This window comes from Arvicanthis niloticus, chromosome 8 (genome assembly GCF_011762505.2).
Source record: "Arvicanthis niloticus isolate mArvNil1 chromosome 8, mArvNil1.pat.X, whole genome shotgun sequence".
Taxonomy (NCBI): Eukaryota; Metazoa; Chordata; class Mammalia; order Rodentia; family Muridae; genus Arvicanthis; species Arvicanthis niloticus.
The window spans coordinates 40,730,060-40,749,451 of record NC_047665.1 but is presented as its reverse complement, the minus strand read 5'-3'; positions in this window follow the sequence as shown (position 1 = coordinate 40,749,451).

Sequence of the window (19,392 nt, the reverse complement as noted above, 5' to 3'; positions counted from 1 at the left end):
TAGGTGGGGCCACATCCTCATAGAAGCATGAGGAGGGGCATGGGATAGGAGGTTCCTGGGTGGTGGGGGGGATGAGGGTAAGGAGATAAAATCTGAAATGTAAATATAATATCAAATTTTTTAAAAGGAAAAAAAAAGATGGCAGAGACAAATGGATCTCTGTGAATTTGAGGCCAGCCTGGTCCACAAAGCAATGAGCAAGCCATCTAGGGCTATATAATCTCACTGTATATCTATCTTTGTCTCTCTGTGTGTCTTTCCTTGTCTCTCTCTGTCTCTGCCTCTGTCTCTCTGTCTCTCTGTCTCTCTCTCTCTCTCTCTCTCTCTCTCTCTCTCTCTCTCTCTCTCTCTTACACACAGACACACACACATACACACACACTTCTGAACAGCTCCTCTGTGCAGGGATGCTAATTGTCTCCAACTCTTTTACATGTGTTTAAATCTTTTGCAATTACATAAGACTTCTACAATGTAATACTTTCCAAAACATCAAGTTATGAAGCTGGTGTCCTCTGAACCAGAATTGTTAATGATGCTAACCTTTCCCAGGCTTATAATCATGTTCCTGGTTGCATTATAAGTACTCTTTCTTTTAACAATGATACTTAGACATTCCCCCAACTGTTTGCACTCTATGTACCTTTAATAATTATAGGCATTGGACACTGTCCAACTGAAAAGTACAGGTATAGGTAAATATTACATTTTTAGCTAGTTTTCCTTAAATATTTAGTTGTGTTGTGTGCTCCACTTATGGAGTTATAACGGTTGTCCAGTGGAATTCTGCAGAGACTCGACTTCAATATGGAAACCTAAACAATGGTTTGTTTGTCTTTTGCTCATCCATTTATAGCTGATATATATAATATCACCCATATGTCAGACAAAATTCAAAACTAGACTCCATATAGACCTGACCCAAGAGCTATTTCTTCTATTTTTCTTAATTGGCCATAAATAGGTGGTTTTGATATTTTTAGTGGGAGCAGTAATTAACTACTTGACAGCTATCTGTCCCCTCTCTTTTCCTCCTCAACTTGGGATTAAAGGACCCCCAAGAGGGGAGACCCTCACTCAAGTCTTGGGATGTCACAGCCACCCAATAATTCACAAGACACCAATCTAGATGCAATCAGCAAGAGGTATATTTTGGTATCTACTGGCTGATGGTCAATTCATAACTCACAAAGGAGCAGAGGAATTGACCCAGCGGCCCAGGGGAGGGGAACTTTTAAAGGGTAAAACCACAAACCAGGGGGGTGAGGGGGTAACCAAGGGAACATCAAGAATGCAATCTTGTTCAACCATTCATCTTGTGGTCAGGTAGTTCCTGGAACCACCCAGATGACTTGCATCTTTCTTTGTACCATTCACCTTGTGGAATATGTCTCTGTGCTTTGGGCCTTCCTACCTGCAGGTGGGTTCTCTTTCCTAAGGTCTGAGGAATGTTAATCAGCCTCTCCCTTCCTCTCCTGAATGTTAATCCAGCAAGTGTCCTCTGACTCAGGAATAATGTGCTCCTCCCGGAATGTAGAATGTATCCCAGGGCAGTGAAGACCTAAAATCTCACATTTAGTTCTGCCTTCTTTGTGGAACTAGTGAACCAGCTGGCCTGCATTCTCTTTCTCAGGTGTAGGGTCATAAAAACTTTCAATACCCTTCATAAGTTTTCTGTATCTTTCAGGATCACATCAGTCCAATTGAGACAGATCTCAGCCTGGCAACAAGGGATGGAGCAGTAGAGAACAAACCATCAGATGGTTTATCAGTGAGACCATCAGCTGGGTAATCAGGGAGATTGTTCTTCAGAGACAAGTGGAGGAAGCTCTCAGAATGAGGACAAAGTCAAGTCGGGCATGGTGGTGCTTGTTTATAATTCTAGTACTTGGAAGACTGAAACAGGATTATAAACTAAAGGTCAACTACAACAGACCTTATCTTAAAATCAACAAGAATGGAGTCATTTGTGTCAGACCTCCCAAAAGTAAGTAAAGCTTAAAGCAGAGGTTCTCAACCCTTTTGGGGATGTCAAGTGACCCTTTCTCAGGGGTTGCCTAAGATCATCAGAAAACACAGATATTTACATTATGATTCATAACAGTAGCAGAATTACAGTTATGAAGTAGCAAAACAAAAATAATTTTATGGTTGCCAGGTCACAACATGAGGAACTGTATTAAAGAGTAAAACATTAGGAAGGTTGACAATCATTGGCTCAGAAGCTATAATAATAATAATAATAATAATAATAATAATGGTTCTTACACGGGGTTCCCTGAAAGCTACCTAGATTCTTCTAACTCTGGATTCTACTTTTATTCTGTTCACAATATTTGTTTCAGACACATATATTTCAGAGAATTTGCTTTATACTTTTTTATCTTTAATTATTTTTAATTGTTACTTCTTTTATTTTGTGAGATTCTGATTGAATGAAAAGAAAGAAAAGAAATACAAAGGAAAGTACATGACTGCTTCTAAGTGTGGTGGAGGAGAAAGTTTATTGTAGATAAAAGGGAGAGCATAGCCAGAGGCAGGGACGTCTGGGAGAGTCCAGAGTAGACAGGACCCTGAGCCATGAGGGGAGAAGGGGGAGGAGGAGGGGGAAGAGAGGGGGACCAGGTACAGCAGCCAGGAGACCCAACAAAGGAGAGGTAGCCAAAATGACTCAATTATATAGGGAAGAGTATCTTGGGGAAGAGCAGCCCAGCCTCTGTGCTGGAGAAGTTTAAAGAAGGGGGCAGGCTATGCCAGACAAGAGGGCTCTGGAACAGGTAGGGACTGAAGGATACTAGGAGAACCGGGCAGCCCGGTCTACTTTGATATGCTGAATAGATACCCCAGCCTTTTGAAACCTGCCACCCCAGCCTTTTGTTGATAATAAATGAATGATAAGTGTTGGCAGGTAATCTTCAATGACTACTTCCTGCTGATATTGGGCCATTGTCATTGGGGACTCAAAGGAGCTGGAATGCAGAACAGGTCTGGGAAGAGCTGGTTGTTTGACTCTGTCCAGGCTCTGCAGAACTATTTAGGGCTAGGGAAGTGGAGGTAGTGTTGGATCAGTCTGTGAGGCTGGACTATCTGGGGCTAGTGACTTTGAAACTGTCAAGAATGGGGTTTTTGAGGGAACAGCTGGAACTGGAGTGTTGCTGGAGCATACTTAGATCATTTCCCCATTCCCTTTCCTCACATTATCCAACTTGGAGAGAGAAAGAGAAAGAGAGAGAGAGAGAGAGAGAGAGAGAGAGAGAGAGAAAGAGAGAGAGAGGCCTGTGGAGGTCAGAGGAAAACTTCGTGGTGTCAGTTTTCTCCTTCCATCTTAACATAGGTTCTGGGGACCAAACTCAGGTCATCAGGCTTCTGCAGCAAATGCTTTAACCACTGAGCCATCCCAGGAGTTCATATTTCAGAAATATTCACAAGTCATACTGCATGCTGGTGTATATGCTGTGCTCCAGTGTGCACAACTATGTGCTGGAGAATTCTTCCACTGATAAGAAGCCATGCTGACCACCAACCAGGAGCATGGGGACACAAGACTGTCCTTCATAAAACACCAATCTCATAGATTTAAATGACTCCTAACAGGAATGGGTCTTGTTCTGCATTAGAAATACACTGTGTACTCCAACGTGCTTCTGCTAGCATACCACATACATCTTCATATTTTCGGGCTTTGATTCCACCTCCTCTATAAAGTGTCATTGTAAGCCACCGACCTGTCAGCTGACTACACGGAGCCGCAGACCTGTTGGCTGAATGGCGCCACAGGTCTGTTGACTGAGTAAAGCAGCGCCGGCTGACTGAATGGCGCAGCAGGTCTGTTGGCCGCTGACTCAAAGCGGCTGACAGCTGAGTGACTAGCAGTGCACTGCGCATGGAATTTGGCTCCAGCCCCTCCCAAACGGGGCATGCAAATGAGGTACCACTAGGGTACCACGAACCTGGCCAATCACTCCCTCCCGGGCGGGGTATGCTAAGGTGTATGCATATGAGGCACTGCAAATTGACCAATCGAGCACCTCCATGCGCTTTGCCCCGCCCAGGGCTGAGGGTATATAAACAGCCCGTTCTGGGCATTCGAGGTCTCTCCCAGAAATCTAAAAGAGCGCTTCCAATAAAGGCTGTTGAGAAGGATCCAGTTTGTCGCGTCTTCCTTGCTGATCTAGCAGGGGCGCGACATGTCATATTATTGTAGAGAAAGTGAGGTGTAATGACCAAAGCTGCAAATAACTTTAAATTTTTTCATCTCTCTAGATTAAGTAGCTTTCTGCTATGGCAGACAGTTTTGGTACCCAATGCTTATCTTGTAGCCAAGTTTGAGATGAAGCTCTTAGACCACTTGTTGGATGAAGAAATTGTAACTTCTTGTTTAAATTGCTACTTTTGCTTTTGTTTTATTTATTATTTTGTTCTGGATCCAGTCTTATTATATAGTCCAGGCTTGTCTCAAGTTTACAGCCACACTCTAGCCTTAGGCTCTTATGTGCTAGAAGTACAGGTGTGTGTACACAACTATGTGCCTCACTGCTTGTAACATGTGTGGGTAGTTTACAAAACAGAGTGTTCCCAGAACCATTTGTTTGACAAGGAGATGAGTATTCTTTGTTTTCATTTTGCTTTTGGAACCAGTTTGTAAATTAGAGGCTTTAAAACACAGACATATTTGGAAGTCTTTGCCGTGGCTTTCATGAGGATGAAAAGTGATGTTTATACCTTGTATTTGCTAGACATATCTGCAGCCATTTTTGGCCCATCTCCATTTTTATTAGTGTACATCTATCGTAAAAAGTACTGGTTTCACAAAAAACAATTTCTTTCAAGTATGTGATGTATTTTCAGTATGTTTGTCTCCTGTACACACACTCTTTTTCTTTCTTCTTTATCTTTTGTCAATAGTCTCTGTTCTTCCCACAGTGCCCTCTGCTTTCATGTCATACACGATTCTACTTTTTCTATGAATTATGAGATTTATAGAAAGTATTACATATACACACATAAAATCTTGGATCCATAGATGAGAGAAAACAGGTAATAGTTGTCTTCCTGAGTCTGGCTTCATTTAATATGATCATATGTATACACAGCATTTTTTTAACTGTTCTTTGTTGATTGACACTTAAGCCAATTCCATATGGTAGTATTTGTGAACACCACTATAATAAACATGGATGTGCAAGTGGAAGCTAAAAGAAAATTTAATGCGTCCCACGAAAAACTAATAAAAGGGGGCCCTGTAGATTCCTTCTCTCTAACCTGAGTAGCTGAAGCCGCCTCCTTCAGGGTTTGCTAACCAGAAGCCCAGTTAATCAGTTAACAAAGAATGCAGAGTTATGGGACAAAAGGCTGCTGAGTCATCCCAGGAATGGGCTGGCCATGAAGATAAGAGAGATAAACATCCGAGGGCAGGAACTGCATCCCGCCCCAGTGGACCGATTTCGGCCTGCTGATGTTCAAAAATAGTAAAACAACCAATCGTGTGCACCTATGTGAAAGTTTCTCCTTTCTGCACCCAGAGCTTATATAAACCCTAAATCTCTGGGGGGGCCAGGGGTGTCGACACTCCTGTCTCCTGCATTGAGACATGTGTCAGCCCAGAGCGCTCCATCATTAAACTATCTCATGTACTTGCAGCAAGTTGGTCTCTCGTGTGTCCTTTGGGTGCGCGCCATCCTGAGACTCGAGTGGGGTCCCCTTGGGGGCGGGGGGCATTCCATGAGCCTTTCAGAAGCCAGTGGATCTCTGAGTTTGAGGTTAGTCTGGTCTATGAGCTCAAGGACAGCCAGAACTACACTGAGAAATTCTGTCTCAAAAACAACAAAAGTGGTTTCTTGAAATTGAAGAAAAAGAAGACGGAGCAAGACCATATACCTGGTAAAGAGAAGCAAAAGTAGAGATGTGGTGGCTGCAAAGCGGAGGACAGGGGAATATGTTTTTGCTAAGTGGTTCCAGTGCTCAGCCTGCATGGAGTTTCTGCAGCTTGCACTGCCTACAGGCTGCAAGTATGATGGTCATGCATGGTGGTACAATGGAGGCTGGCACCAAGGGCAGTAGGTTTGCAACAGTCTAGAGGTCAAGCAGATTCTGCCACAAGATGTGTTCCCCATCCTCAAGGTCACCTGACTCTGGATAACAGCAGGATATCAAGATGAGTTTTTGCAAAACCATTTTGAGGGATGAATGAGATGGGGAGGTGGGAACAAGGGTGGAATGGAGCAGTCTACCCAGCAGAGGAAGGCAGAACTAGAGATGTGATGCTGTGGTGACAGGTGTAGACAGGGAGCATATCATTGCTGAGAGGGGTCAGCAAGGTAGTGTGCAGCAGCCTGGAGTTTATACAGGCTTTTCCTACAAACGCCCTACCCAGCCACAGGATCACCTTAGCTCTGAGCAAAAATAAGATATCAGAGATGAAGATATCTTCTGAATTAGGCCCCCTTGAAAGACTGCCGTGTCCTATGCTGCTGAGCTGGTGTCCATGGTCCACACTGTCACCAGGAACCATGTTGATGTTCAGTGATTCATGTTGCTGCCAGGTTGATGTCTGTGGCCTGGGGCCAGCTGAGGCCATGTTGATGTTGAGATTCTGGAGGACATGTTTGTATCCATGGTCTGTACTGCTGCCTGAAACCATTTTGATGTTCATGGTCATGTTACCATCAGAGAACATGTGAATGTTCATAGCCTGGGTTGCTGCCTTAGGCCATGTTGAGGTACGTGGTCTGTGATGCACTTGAGGGCAATGTTGATGTCCTTGGTCCGTGCTGCTACTGGAAACCATGGTCCATGCTGCTGGCTGGCTGTCATAGACAGGAAAGCTTCTTTTGCAGTAGTATAAATGACCTGCCGACTCATACTTGAGAATGAAAGACATTGAAGACTTTTGAGTCAATTTCTCCCCACTACCTACACCAAACAAAACAAAATAAAAACAAAGAACAAAGAAACAATCCAGATAGGAAGCCACTGACCAGGCTCTGCCAGAGCCTGACAAATACAGAGGCAGATACTACCAGCCAACCATTGGACTGAGCATGGGGTCCCCAGTGGAAGAGTTAGAAAAAAAGACTGAATGAGCTGAAGGGGTTTGCAACCCCATGGGAAGAAGAACAATATCAACCAACCAGACTCCCCAGAGCCCTCAGGGACTAAACCACCAACCAGAGTGCACATGGTGGGACCCATGGCTCCAGCCACATATGTAGCAGAGGATGGCCTTGTCTGGCATCAATGGGAGGAAAGGCCCTTGGTCCTGTGAAGGCTAGATGCCCCAGTGTAGGGGAATGCCAGGGAGGGGAGGTGGGGAGTGAGTGGGTGGGTAGGGGAACACCCTCATAGAAGCAGGGAGAGGGGGAATGGGGTAGGGGGTTCCTGGGCGGAAAATGGGAAAGGAGATAACATTTGAAATATAAATAAAGAAAATATCCAATAAGAAGAAGAAGAAAGATGCTGAAGTGTAGCTCTTCAGAATTGATGGCTTCTGGCGGGGTTGGAGGGGTGGGGAAGGACTCAGTTATCTTTACGAGGCTGTACACTGGAAGCTTGACCATGTTTTAATGAATATATGGGCAACTCAAATTGGACTTGGTGCGTTTTCTTCTTTGTGGGGGTAGGGGGAAAGGGCACGGGGTGGGAGGGTGGACCTGGGAGGAATGGGAAGAGAGGGTGATTGGAGTGCATTGTGCTGGGGAGGAAAGAACTATAGACAACTAATGAAGGCTGGGAGTGGGAAAACAATCCCACTAGGGAAGAGCACACCCTTTGATTATTCATTATCAAATGGCCAATGCTGAAAATGCAAATATGATTAAAATTATACAGACTGAGTAGCTTATATTTAGGAATATATGTAGGCAGTAACAATGGAAAACATGTCATAAATTTTGAAGAAAGCAAGGACGGGTATGTGGGCAGGTCTGAGGAGAAGATAGGAAATGGAGAAATGATGTAATCTCAAAAAAGTTTAAGAAAATCCTCCACAGATTTGTCCCTTTGCAGGTCAATTTAATACAGAGATTTTCTCAATTGAAGTTCTCTCTTCTCAGATGACCCTGGCTATGACAAATTGATATATATATATATATATATATATATATATATATATATATATATATATATATCCAATACACATACTATCATTGTGGTGGGTTGTGCATTTGTGTGTGTGTGTGTGTGTGTGTGTCAGATACATTGTCTTTCAAAGAAGAAAATATATAATTCCATTCCCTCCTGACTTCTATAGTTTTTGTTGAGAAATCGAATGTTATTTTGATGGGTTTGCTTTTAGATGCAGTTTGATAATTCACTTGTATCTCTCTATGTTCTTTCTATGTTCTACATTTTTAGTAGTTCAATTTTAATATGATGTGGCAAAGGTCTTCTCTAGTCATATTTGTCTATAATTTTAAAGGTCTCCTGTATGTCCTCTGTATCTAGATGGCTGTGTCTTTCCCTGTATTTAAGGAAAAGGCTATGGTTTTATCAAATATATTTTCTTTGCATCAGTCGTGAACATCTTGCTGCATGACTATGATTCATAGGTTTAGTCTTCTCAAGTTGATACATTCCATTTGTGCTTTCTTTTTTTTTATCCTTTTCATTGTCTGAGTGTTTGAACTCACCTACCTTGGCTTAAAGACCTCACATTCTATCTTCTAGTTTACAAGATTTTTTACTGGATTTTTGTGTGACTTATTGAAGTTTTATTTTCAAACTTTCAATTTATTTCTCCTTCTTGAGTTACCCTTTTATATCTTGTGTTGACTTCCTTATTTCATCTGTTTGTATTGCTTTTAAATCCACCAAGGAATTTATGTGTGTGTTTATTTTATTAAATATTCTTATAATTATTCTTTGGAAATTTTTGTCAGAAATTTCCTTTAATTCATTGGAGTCTCTGGAATTAGTTATTATCAGAGAAGTCATATTGGTTTGATTTTTTTTATGTTTTTTATGCTTCTGTTTGGTCATTGCTGTATCTGGGCTAGTTATTGTTTTGACTTTGTTTTTAATGACCAGCTTTCATTTAGTGGAAGTATTTAGAATGTTCAAGAGGAACTAAATGGTAAAAAGGTTGAGCTGGTGTTTCTCCTTACTGTACTAGGGTATAGTTCCGTAACTTAACCCTCAGCTCGCATGTTCAGGCTGTCGGCTTCAATCTCCAGCACAAGCAATGATAACTGATGTGTAGGTGCACTATAAAAATTCAGTGATAGTCATTTTAAAATAGGATTCCTGGGGCCTTATTCAGCCAGCATCAGAGAAGCCTCTTCCTGCAGCAGATAAAAACAAACAGAGAGACGCACAACCAGACATTACACAGAGAAATGGAGACCTTGGAACACACACATGCATAACTCCAAATGGCATGCCTCCATCAAATCCCTCCCCTCAGAGCTCAGAAAACCCCACAGAAGAGGAGGCAGAAAGTGTGAGAGCCAGAGGAGACAGAGGACACTAGAACAAGGCCCTCTAAATCAACTAAGGAAGGCTCATATGACCTCACAGAGACCAAAAGCGAACAAACAAGCGTAGGGCTGATCTTGGGTCTGCACATGTTGTCTGTATATACAGTATAGTTTTCAGTTTCATAATTTTAAATGAGTAGGCCTCAGATTCTTGTGCCTTTTCTTCTGGTTCTTTTCCTTCTGCTGATTTGCCTTATCCAACTTGATGTGTCTTTTTTAATCTTATTATTTTGTTATGTCTGGATGTTATCTTCTAGAAGCCTGTTATTTTCTAATGAGAGACAGAAAGGCAGTGGATCTAGAAGGGAGGGGGTGGGGAGGAGCTGGCAAGAGAAACTGTAACCAGAATATGCCATATGAGAAAAGAATCTATTTTTAATAAAAGGGAAAAATAAAATAGTATCCCATTCAATTCCAATAATTTTGAAGGAGTGAAAGAGATGGGAGAGTTCAGTGAACTCTCAGGATGTGAACATCAAATATAGGATTGGAAAGCAAGTTACCATGGGAACCAGCAAGCAGTGTAAGAACAGTGAAAACAAAATAATAAAATCCAACACAAGAGGGAAAAGTACACCGAAGTCAGAACAATAAAGATGTTGCAAAGAGATGTTAGCCCCTGCTAACTGTTAAAAGAGAAAGTTGGAAAGAAATGTAATCTGACAACTGAAAGAATCAGTGCTTGGGTGGCTGCTGCAAGAAGGTCCTCAACTCTACACCAGTGTTTGTTGTTTGATTTTGTCTAAAAAGCTAAGGGGGACAAGGCACAACTAAGCTAGTTCTACATTTAAATTAGATAGTAAGAGAAGTGCAGAGGTGAGGGAAAGAGAAATGAGCTTCAACTAGTCTATAGGTCTGCACTAGGGGGCTGGAATTCCTCTGCAGTCTCTCACTGTGTGAAGGAGTGGTTCTTAGGTGTTTTCTCAAGGCAGCACAAGCACTGGGCACTGGGCACTGGGCACTGGGCACTGGGCACTGGGCACTGGGCACTGGGCACTGGGCACTGGGCACTGGGCACTAGGCCTGCTTTAGGGGACTGGGGCTTGCACTGTGGGGCATGGCTGCAGGGCTGTCTCTCGGCACTTCCCACTCTAGACTATGGCTCAGAGCAATTTCTGCCTCCTAGAATTCTGTATGGCGCTGACTCACGGTTTTATCCTCTGCTTGAGTTTAGCCTTTAGCGGCTTTTGTCTCAGTATAATCCTAGGAGTCTTGCTCTGGATCCAAGAGAGCCGTGAAGTGAGTTTTCTTTGCCTCTAGAGCCACCTAGAGGCTGACTCAACAAGTTCCCCAATTTCTCCAATTCACTCTTCTGTTTTTGTTTCTTTCCCCCCTTGGTGGCTTCTGGTACCCTTAGCGAGGTACCAGAAGGTTTCCCCAGAATCCTCCTCCCTCTGCCAATGAAGGTGCTCCTTTCGATTTTTGACTTCCACCTGTTTCTATTTCCCAGAGATTTCCCCATCAATACGGTCAATATCATTTATCTTGAAGGTTTTATATAATTTTGAAGAACTCCTGGGTTTTTTTTTTAAGATAACAATTCTATTTTTATAATGGTTACTCTCTACTCACCTAAAAGACAATGTCCACATTCATCCAGGACAGAAGGTAACTTGAGAGAGTATTGGAACAACTGTGGCCAGTCCCTCTAGCGGTACTTGTGAATTAAAAAAAAGAAAGAAACTTTTTTTCTGTATCTAAAAATACTGCATTCCTTAGTGTGTGTAAAGCAGACTAGAGATGCTTTAACTAATAAAAACTAAGTTTGTTTTAAATAAAGTAAGTTTATTTCATGATTATTTTGTAATCATGAGCAAAATTTAAAACACATTCTGTCAGAATGTGAATGTTACTGAGAATTCAGCTAATCTTCAAAGTTTTGTACTTTAATTAAAATTTTGTACTTTAATTAAAATTTTTTCATACAATATATTTTATCATGCTCCCTAACTCCTAACTATGCTTAGTCCATATAATACTTACATATTTAGGAATATAATGTGTATATATACTTAGGAATATATATGCATATATAATTTAAAAGGAGAAATATGGGAGATGTGAGAGGATTAGAGGGAGAAAAGTGGTTAATTTCACCCTAATTTTTAAAAATTAATTAAAATTCAGTTCAATTCTGCCAAGATTCAATGCTCTTGAGCAGTAGATGCACACTAGCTGACTCTGATATTTTAAAATGTATGTGGGTTACAGTTGACTCCTGACAGGATAAGAGGTGATTTGCTTAGATCTTGATCAGACCGGGACATATGCCAGAAACTGCCAAAGGGTCGCTTGTTCCTCTTCCAACATTCATTTATTTAGTATAAACATTGTGTTAAATTCTAAATATAAGAATTCGACAGCAAGTAACCACAGAATCTTAGCTTTCCATCTGTGAAAGATCTAATTTTGTGACAATACTTAGAAAACTTTTAGTCCATTTTGCTGCAATCACAAACACGTTTGAGGTTGCCTAAACAATTGAAATATATCTCTCATAGTTCTGGAAGCTGGGTGTTGACGATCCACACACCAACAGAGTTAGTATCATTTAGGGCCTTTCTGACATAGCCCTTTGTGGCTGTGTCCTTTGGAGGGAAATGTCATTGTATTCTCACATGATGGTATGCAGAAGGTCACAGGGATGAGACAAATCAGACAAATGTCAATCTGTCATCATAATAGTCTTTATTCCTTTCTGATGGCATAAGCCCTCATCAGGAGTGCCCCCCAGACATTTTATCTTCACTCAGGATGATGGATACAAAGACTGAGCACACAAACTTTTGGGGAGACATGTTTTTCAAGGTACAGTATGAATCTTGGAACTAAATTTAGCCACGGGTTTTTCATTTTGGAAATAACAATTTATTTCTCATATTTATTCCTTCCATTTCTAGATGATCACTTCAGATAACACAGAACTGTTATCAGGATTTGGTCAATGTGGCTATTCTCAGTTGTATACCCACTAACTCAGGAGACTCACCTGTATGAAATCTTAAAATAATCTTAAGAAAATTAACACTTCATTCTATTCATTTTAATGCTTACTGACAAAAATAAAACCTTAATGACATTTATGAAACAGTGCTTATTTATTCTTTAGGCAATAAGTATGGTTCATTTTTTAAGTGTCAACAGAAAATGTGACTGCTTTCATAAAATATGAAAATTTCTCAATCATTTTTGAGTGGCAATGGTTTAGAAACATGGATTCAAATTACTGTGAATGACATGTTCTGCAGTGGAAGTGGTGAGGTAAACTCTTACAGGAACAGAATAAAAATCAGAAAATCTACCTGCCTCTGCCTCCTGAGTGATGGGATTAAAAGGTGTGCACCACACCTGACACCAGCTACCTTTTGATTGGATTTATGGCTCACTCCATGATATAGAACCCAAACGTGACACTGTTGATGAGGACAAGAATAGGAGACTAAATAGGCCATGTGCCAAGGTGGAAAACTTACAATTATTCTGCTAGATAGGAATGAAAGGATTCCTCACAATACACTGCTATACCCATTGATCAGTCAACCATCACTCAGCCCTCATTTGAGAAGTTTCTTGTGGTAGATGGTAAGTCACACAGAGACCCGCAATGGATAATGTGCAGAGAGTAAGATACTTTGGAGCTCTCACCCTAAATGGGATGACCCCTTCCCTCCAGGCTCAAGATTCTATGAGGAAATTGAGAAGATGCAAGAGCCAGATGTGATAGGAGACTCTAGTGGAACAGTGTTTCCAAGAAATAATGATGCTGGTGCCCATATGAACTCAGGAGATGACACATCAAGTGCAAAACCTGCACAAGTTCAAGCCAGACAAAATTCCAGCATGTTGAAGGAGAAGTGGGCATGAAGTTCCACTTCCAACCATGAAGGTATTTACAATCAATAGCTCCAAGGTGAGGAAAAATTAGTTGTTGTCAGTGGTTTGACACTAGTATATTAACCACACTCAAGGGCAAGCCACATGCTCACAAACAACCAACAGATTCTGCCCATGCAGAAAGAACTTCATGCTGTTATGGAATTCTGCAATGCTGTTGCCCTCACATCTCTCTTAATCTAAGAATTGTATGAAAACTTTAAAGGAGCTTCTAGCCCCTCACTGGGCATTATCTATGGCACTCACAATAATACTGCTCGATGTTTTTTAGGCATTGCTGCTGAAGCAGACTAATGATTCAATCACTACCCTAGGAAAGAACTTAGAAATGTAGATTATCAACAATGACCACCACCCTTAGAGATCATTTGCAAAATAAAATTGCAAGTGAAGCTAAAATGTTTTTGCTACTGACTCTGCTGTAGAAAATCTTAGGCAACAATTTGAAGTTCAGAAAGGCACACTCTTAATAATTAAGCTAGAGACTTATTAAGGTCAGGAAACAAGAACAATGGCAGCACTGGCTGACAAGACTCTCACTGGGGCTGGACTAGTGATGACTGATTTCTTATACTCATTTTTGCCCTCAGCTTCCAGATATGATTTAATAAAAAACATGCTTATGAGATTTAAATAGATAAAATATAAAAATTATTTTATATAAATGTTTAGATATGTGATTCTTTTAAGATTCTTGTGAGATTACTTTTCAAGATAACTAATAAAATAGTCAATCCTTTCTATGTAACTGTTGGGGGCCGACTTTTAGCAGAAAGCGGCTATCAGCTTTGCAGCCATCTTGAGCCATATACCCTGACATGTGACTTGGATTACAATAGCCTACAACAGCTGAGCACACTCCGATAATCTTGGTTTAGATACCTTGAGATTAAAGGTGCGAGAGATTAAAGGTGTGTGAGATTAAAGGTGTGTGACTTAAGAGTGTAATTTAGAGATAAGATTTAGAGACAAGACCTAAGGGCATGATTATAGGTGTTACTTAGAGGCATGGCTTAGAAGTGAGACATATAAAAGGCAGAGACAGAACAGATCAGAATCAGACATTAGGGAGACAGAACAGAGGAGAGAACCAGACACAGCAAAGAGAAGACAGGTAGCAGGCACTTGGAAGAGAACTTGGAAGAAGTAACTTGGAACTTGGAGGGACTAGGAGCTAGGGACTAGGCACTATGAACTCATGACTTAGGACTTAGACTGAAGAATAAACGGGATTGAATCACACTCTGTCTGGTCTGCATTCTTCAAGTCCGACCTCACTCTCTCTCTCTTGCTGAACCCCGACCCGCGGACCAGATTGGCAGCTTGGGCCGGGATACAGTGGCCGCCCAAACGTGGGGCAGCCCGGGCCTCAACATTTTGCTCGGGCTGAGACATTTTTTGGCCGCCCCAACGTGGGGCTAGTGTGGACCCCAACATTTTTTGGCCGCCCCAACGTGGGGCTAGTGAGATCCCCAAGATTGTTTTGGCACCCAACGTGGGGCTAGTGTGGTCCCCAACATGTATCCACAAATTGCTGCCTTCCAGTAAGAGAAACTGACTGAGAAAACTACCTTGCTTGCTCACACTTTGTTAATCTATAACAACTTGCTTAGTTACAAACATATGTGGTTTCTTGGGAATAATTTGTTTTCTATACCTGTATTACATAATATTATTTCTCATAAAGGTATTGGGAGCATACTTTTTACATAATTACTCACTAGAAGAAAACTAGAATGAAATCACATTGTAATTTTATACTGTTTGATAGATTTTTCTGGGATATATAAGCTATGGAAGAAAAAAATGAAGTTTGTAACCTTATTCCATCCATCAGAACTGTATATATGTATATATGTAAAGTTTTTATAGGAATGTGTTGGAACTTTGTTCCACCCATCAAATCCCTATGTATGATGTGTATGTATACATTATATATGCATATATATGTATGTGTAAAATGCTCAGAGCCTGCTTGTTGAAACACTGTTCCTTCCACCCATCATCTGTGTGCATATATGTATGTATGTGTGTGTGTGTGTGTGTGTGTGTGTGTATGCATGAAATGCTTGGAGCCTGCTTGCTAGAGCTTTGCTCCATCTATTCAATGTGAGAATATGTATATGTCTGTCCATATGTATGTATGTATGTGTGTATGCATATATGTATGTATTGTATGTATGAAGTTATTGAAGTCTGCCTTTTGCTTCATACTCTGTCTGTGTGTGTGTGTGTGTGTGTGTGTGTGTGTGTGTGTGTGTGTGTGTGAATTTTCTTTTTCCTTTCCTTTCTCATCGGCTCCTGAGAGTTAAAAGAGTTTAGAGTTTTTCCACTGGCCATAGAGAGTGCTAGCCCCAGTGAATCAAGCTTTATTCCCTCAGAGAAAAGTCTGCTGCATAATTTCTCTCATCATTGGCTGCCATAGGCAGCAGCCCCCTGTTGGCTGGTATCTCATGCAACCCACATCAGGCTATCTTAGTGCTGACCTTTTCAGTTGCTCTAAGCACTGACCCCCACTGATGCCATAACTCTCTGCCAGTTTGGTTTATCTTACCACCTCCCCCATGGATGTCAAAGCTGTTCTTGGGTGGGAGTGGATCTGGGAGGAGTTTCGAGAGGGAAACAGAGATAATAAAAATATCTAAAAAATTAAAATCTCTAAATTTGAGTTGCAAATATTTTGCCTAGAATTTTAGATATTTATTTATTTTAATCTTTTTTAATTTTAATTTTAATTTTAATTTCATATTCGTGTCTTGTATTTACATCATTTCTCCCTCCAGATCCAGCCATGTTAATCCTCATCTCTGTTTCAAATTCATGGCTTCTTTTTTCTTTAATTATTATTGTTCAATAAATCTGTAAATGAATAAATGTACAAATACAACCTGGTGAAGCTACTTAGTATTGCCTACAAGAATATGTTTTTAGTGATGACCCCTTGATATTGAAAAAAACAATTAGGGACTTTATTCCTAGAGGACAGTGATTCTCACTCTCTCAACTATTTTTAATTGCCTGTAACTCTCAATCTACGGGTAGGAGAATGGCACTTTACGCTGTCACTACACCACTAGACAACACAATCTCATAGCACATGTTCTTGTTCTCATACAATCTCCCTGCCTTCTCTTGCATGATGTTTATCGAGCCTTATAGGTGGAAGGGGTGTATTGTAGATGAGTCCGCTGGTGCTGCCCACCCTGGTTGATCTTTGCATTTTGACCAGTTGTGGTTTCCTGAAATGGTCTTCATCTGCTGCCAAAAGAAACTTATTTGATGAGGGATGAGAGCTACATTTATCTGTGGGCCTAGTATTAAGAATATAGTTAGAGATTATACTGGTCCTTTCTAGTTTCACATTGGTCCTACAAGTACAAGGTTGAATGGTCCTCTGAGAGGGTGAGTGAGGATGATTATAGGAAAGACAGTGTAAGACTCTGACAAGCCTTAGATACCAGGGACCACCGAGTAAACCACACAGAGCCAGAGATTGATGTAAAAGCAAGAGGAGTTTATTTTTCCAGTGCACTGGGGTCATCCTGAACCCAAAGGAGAGATGATGACCCCAGGCAGTCCATTCGGACAGGTTTTATACAGTTTTCAGGGATAGAATACAGCAACAGCCATTCAGCTCAATGAGATTGGCAGAACAGTATGACTTTTAAACTGATTGGTCCTTAGGGAATGAGGTAGCAAGGGCTTCCCTTATCTGCGGGGGTGGGAGGGGTGGCAATGGTCAGTCTGCCCTGAGGAATGTGTCTCTTGCTCTGGGCTTCCCTTATCTGTAGGTAGTCAACGATTAGTTGGTTCCCACTGCGGTCTTCCTGAGGAATGTAATCAGCTTCTCCCTTCTGGAGAGGAGGGTTGCCTACGTGCTCCATAACCTCTCTCTTCTAAGAGGGGAGGGGGCTTGGTGAATTTTCCAAAGGCCCCAAGCTGACATCTTCAACATAAAGAAGACTCAGAGATAAAAGTTAGAAATTAGGAGGGCTGACTAGTGATTACTGCAGCAGCTTCGAGTTTAATTCTCATAGGCTTTATGTGCTTTATAATATCATGGAAAATAAACTCACAAGCCAGCAGAGACAATGGCTGATGTACATTGGATATCTGTTCCCATCCAGAGGCTTCCCTGTTACTTCCTCCAAGATTAATGGAACATTCGGCCCCTTGCTTTGAGCTTTAAATGTATCCCCTCTTATTGTTTCATGTGTCAGCAGGCTAGGAAATGAAAGGCTAGACCCTGGCCTGCCTTGACTCTACCTGACAGGCAGGCTTTCATAGAAGCAAGAAAAATGGCTCCCGACAAGTTTCCATGGACTAACCATGGATAATTGGCTAGGTTTACAGTACCAAGCATTCATTCCCTCTTATTGTGCAGGCCTTAAATCCAGTTGCACAGCTGCTGGTTACTGCAACAAATGCCACTATTGCACCCCTTCCTGGTCATTATGGTTTGTGGGCATCACAGTTGGATAGAATTAATTATTTTTCTCCATTAGCAGATTGCATGGCACCTTCCAATGCTAGTCTTCAGGAAAAAGACTTACAGGATAGATCCGGTTCTATTTTTCCAAGTCCTATGTTAGAAGTATGTAATGCCTCCAGCAACAGGGATTTCCCTTCAAATTCTAGTAGGCAAGTCAGGCCAAAGACAATAGCATGTATTGTTTTAGGAGAGTCTGTTGAACTCCTCTGACCAGTAATTTAAAGGGAGATTACTTATGCCTGGTACTAGGATTTTTATTTGATGGGAGTATTATCACCTCTAGTGTCTTAACTCCCTTTAATATATGTGTGTATAATATTTAACATATAATAAATCATATTTAATATGTAATTCTAGGTAAACAAAATAGTATGATTCTCTCTGAATTTTTCAGACATTCTTGTTATTTATTCCTCCTCATGCTCTCTCTCCTGTATTGCCCACTCTATCCTCTCCCCAGTTTGAGCTCACTCCTCTTTCACTCCCGTTTCCCCTAACACATGTGTTCTACTATCCCTCTCTCTAGAGCCCTCCCCTGTCATGCTCTCCTTTTAGTTCCCTGGTTTCTGAAGATCCATCAGGCATACAAGTGCAGATGCACACTCACATCTGAAGATTTGGCACTAGGAATCACAAATAGAAAATGTGGCGAATGACAGTCCGGGTTTCTTCATTCATTATAATATTTGCTAGCTCTATCCATTTACCTGCAAATCTTACAATTTCATTTTTCTTTACAAAGGAGCAGTGGTCCATTCTATATATGTACATTTTTGTCATCCACTCATAAAAGGATATTTAGCTTGTTGCTATTTCCTAGCTGTTGTGAATAAAACAGCAATGAACACAGCTGAGTACTTATCTGTAGTAGGATGAGAGTCCTGTGGGCATATATGAAGGAGCTGGTATAGCAAGGTCTGTGGCAGAGCTACACTTACCCCACTACCTTACTTTTTTTTTTAAATTCTCTAAACTGATTTCCAGAAAGACTAGCCAGTCAGTGGGATTTCCCTCTCCCCACAACCATTTGTTTTGTTGATCTTAGCCATTCTGACTGGGATAAGATAAAAATCTCAAAGCTGTTTCATTTCCAATTCATTAATTGCCAAGGATTTTAAGCACTTTCAAAGTATTTATTAGTCATTTTTGTTTCTTAGTCTTAGAATTCTCTGTTTAGATTCAGAGCCCATTTATAATATGGTTGTTTGCATTCTCAACTCTGTATTTGAAATTCTTATGTATTCTGGATACTAGTCCTCTGTCAGATGTGTAGCTGGCAATGAGTCTTTCCTATTCTGTGGCTTTCCTTCTCATTCTGTTGATTGTTCCTTTTATGTACAAAAGCTTTTTGGTTTTATGAAGTGCCAGTTGTTGATTATCAGCAAATGGAGTCCAGTTCCAGAAGTGCTTTCCTGCACCTATATCGTGTAGGATACAGTCTATGTTTTCTTATAGCAGTTTCCGTGGTCCAGGCTTCACACTGAGGTCTTTTGCTCCACTTGGAGATAACTTTTGTGCAGAGTGATAGAGAGA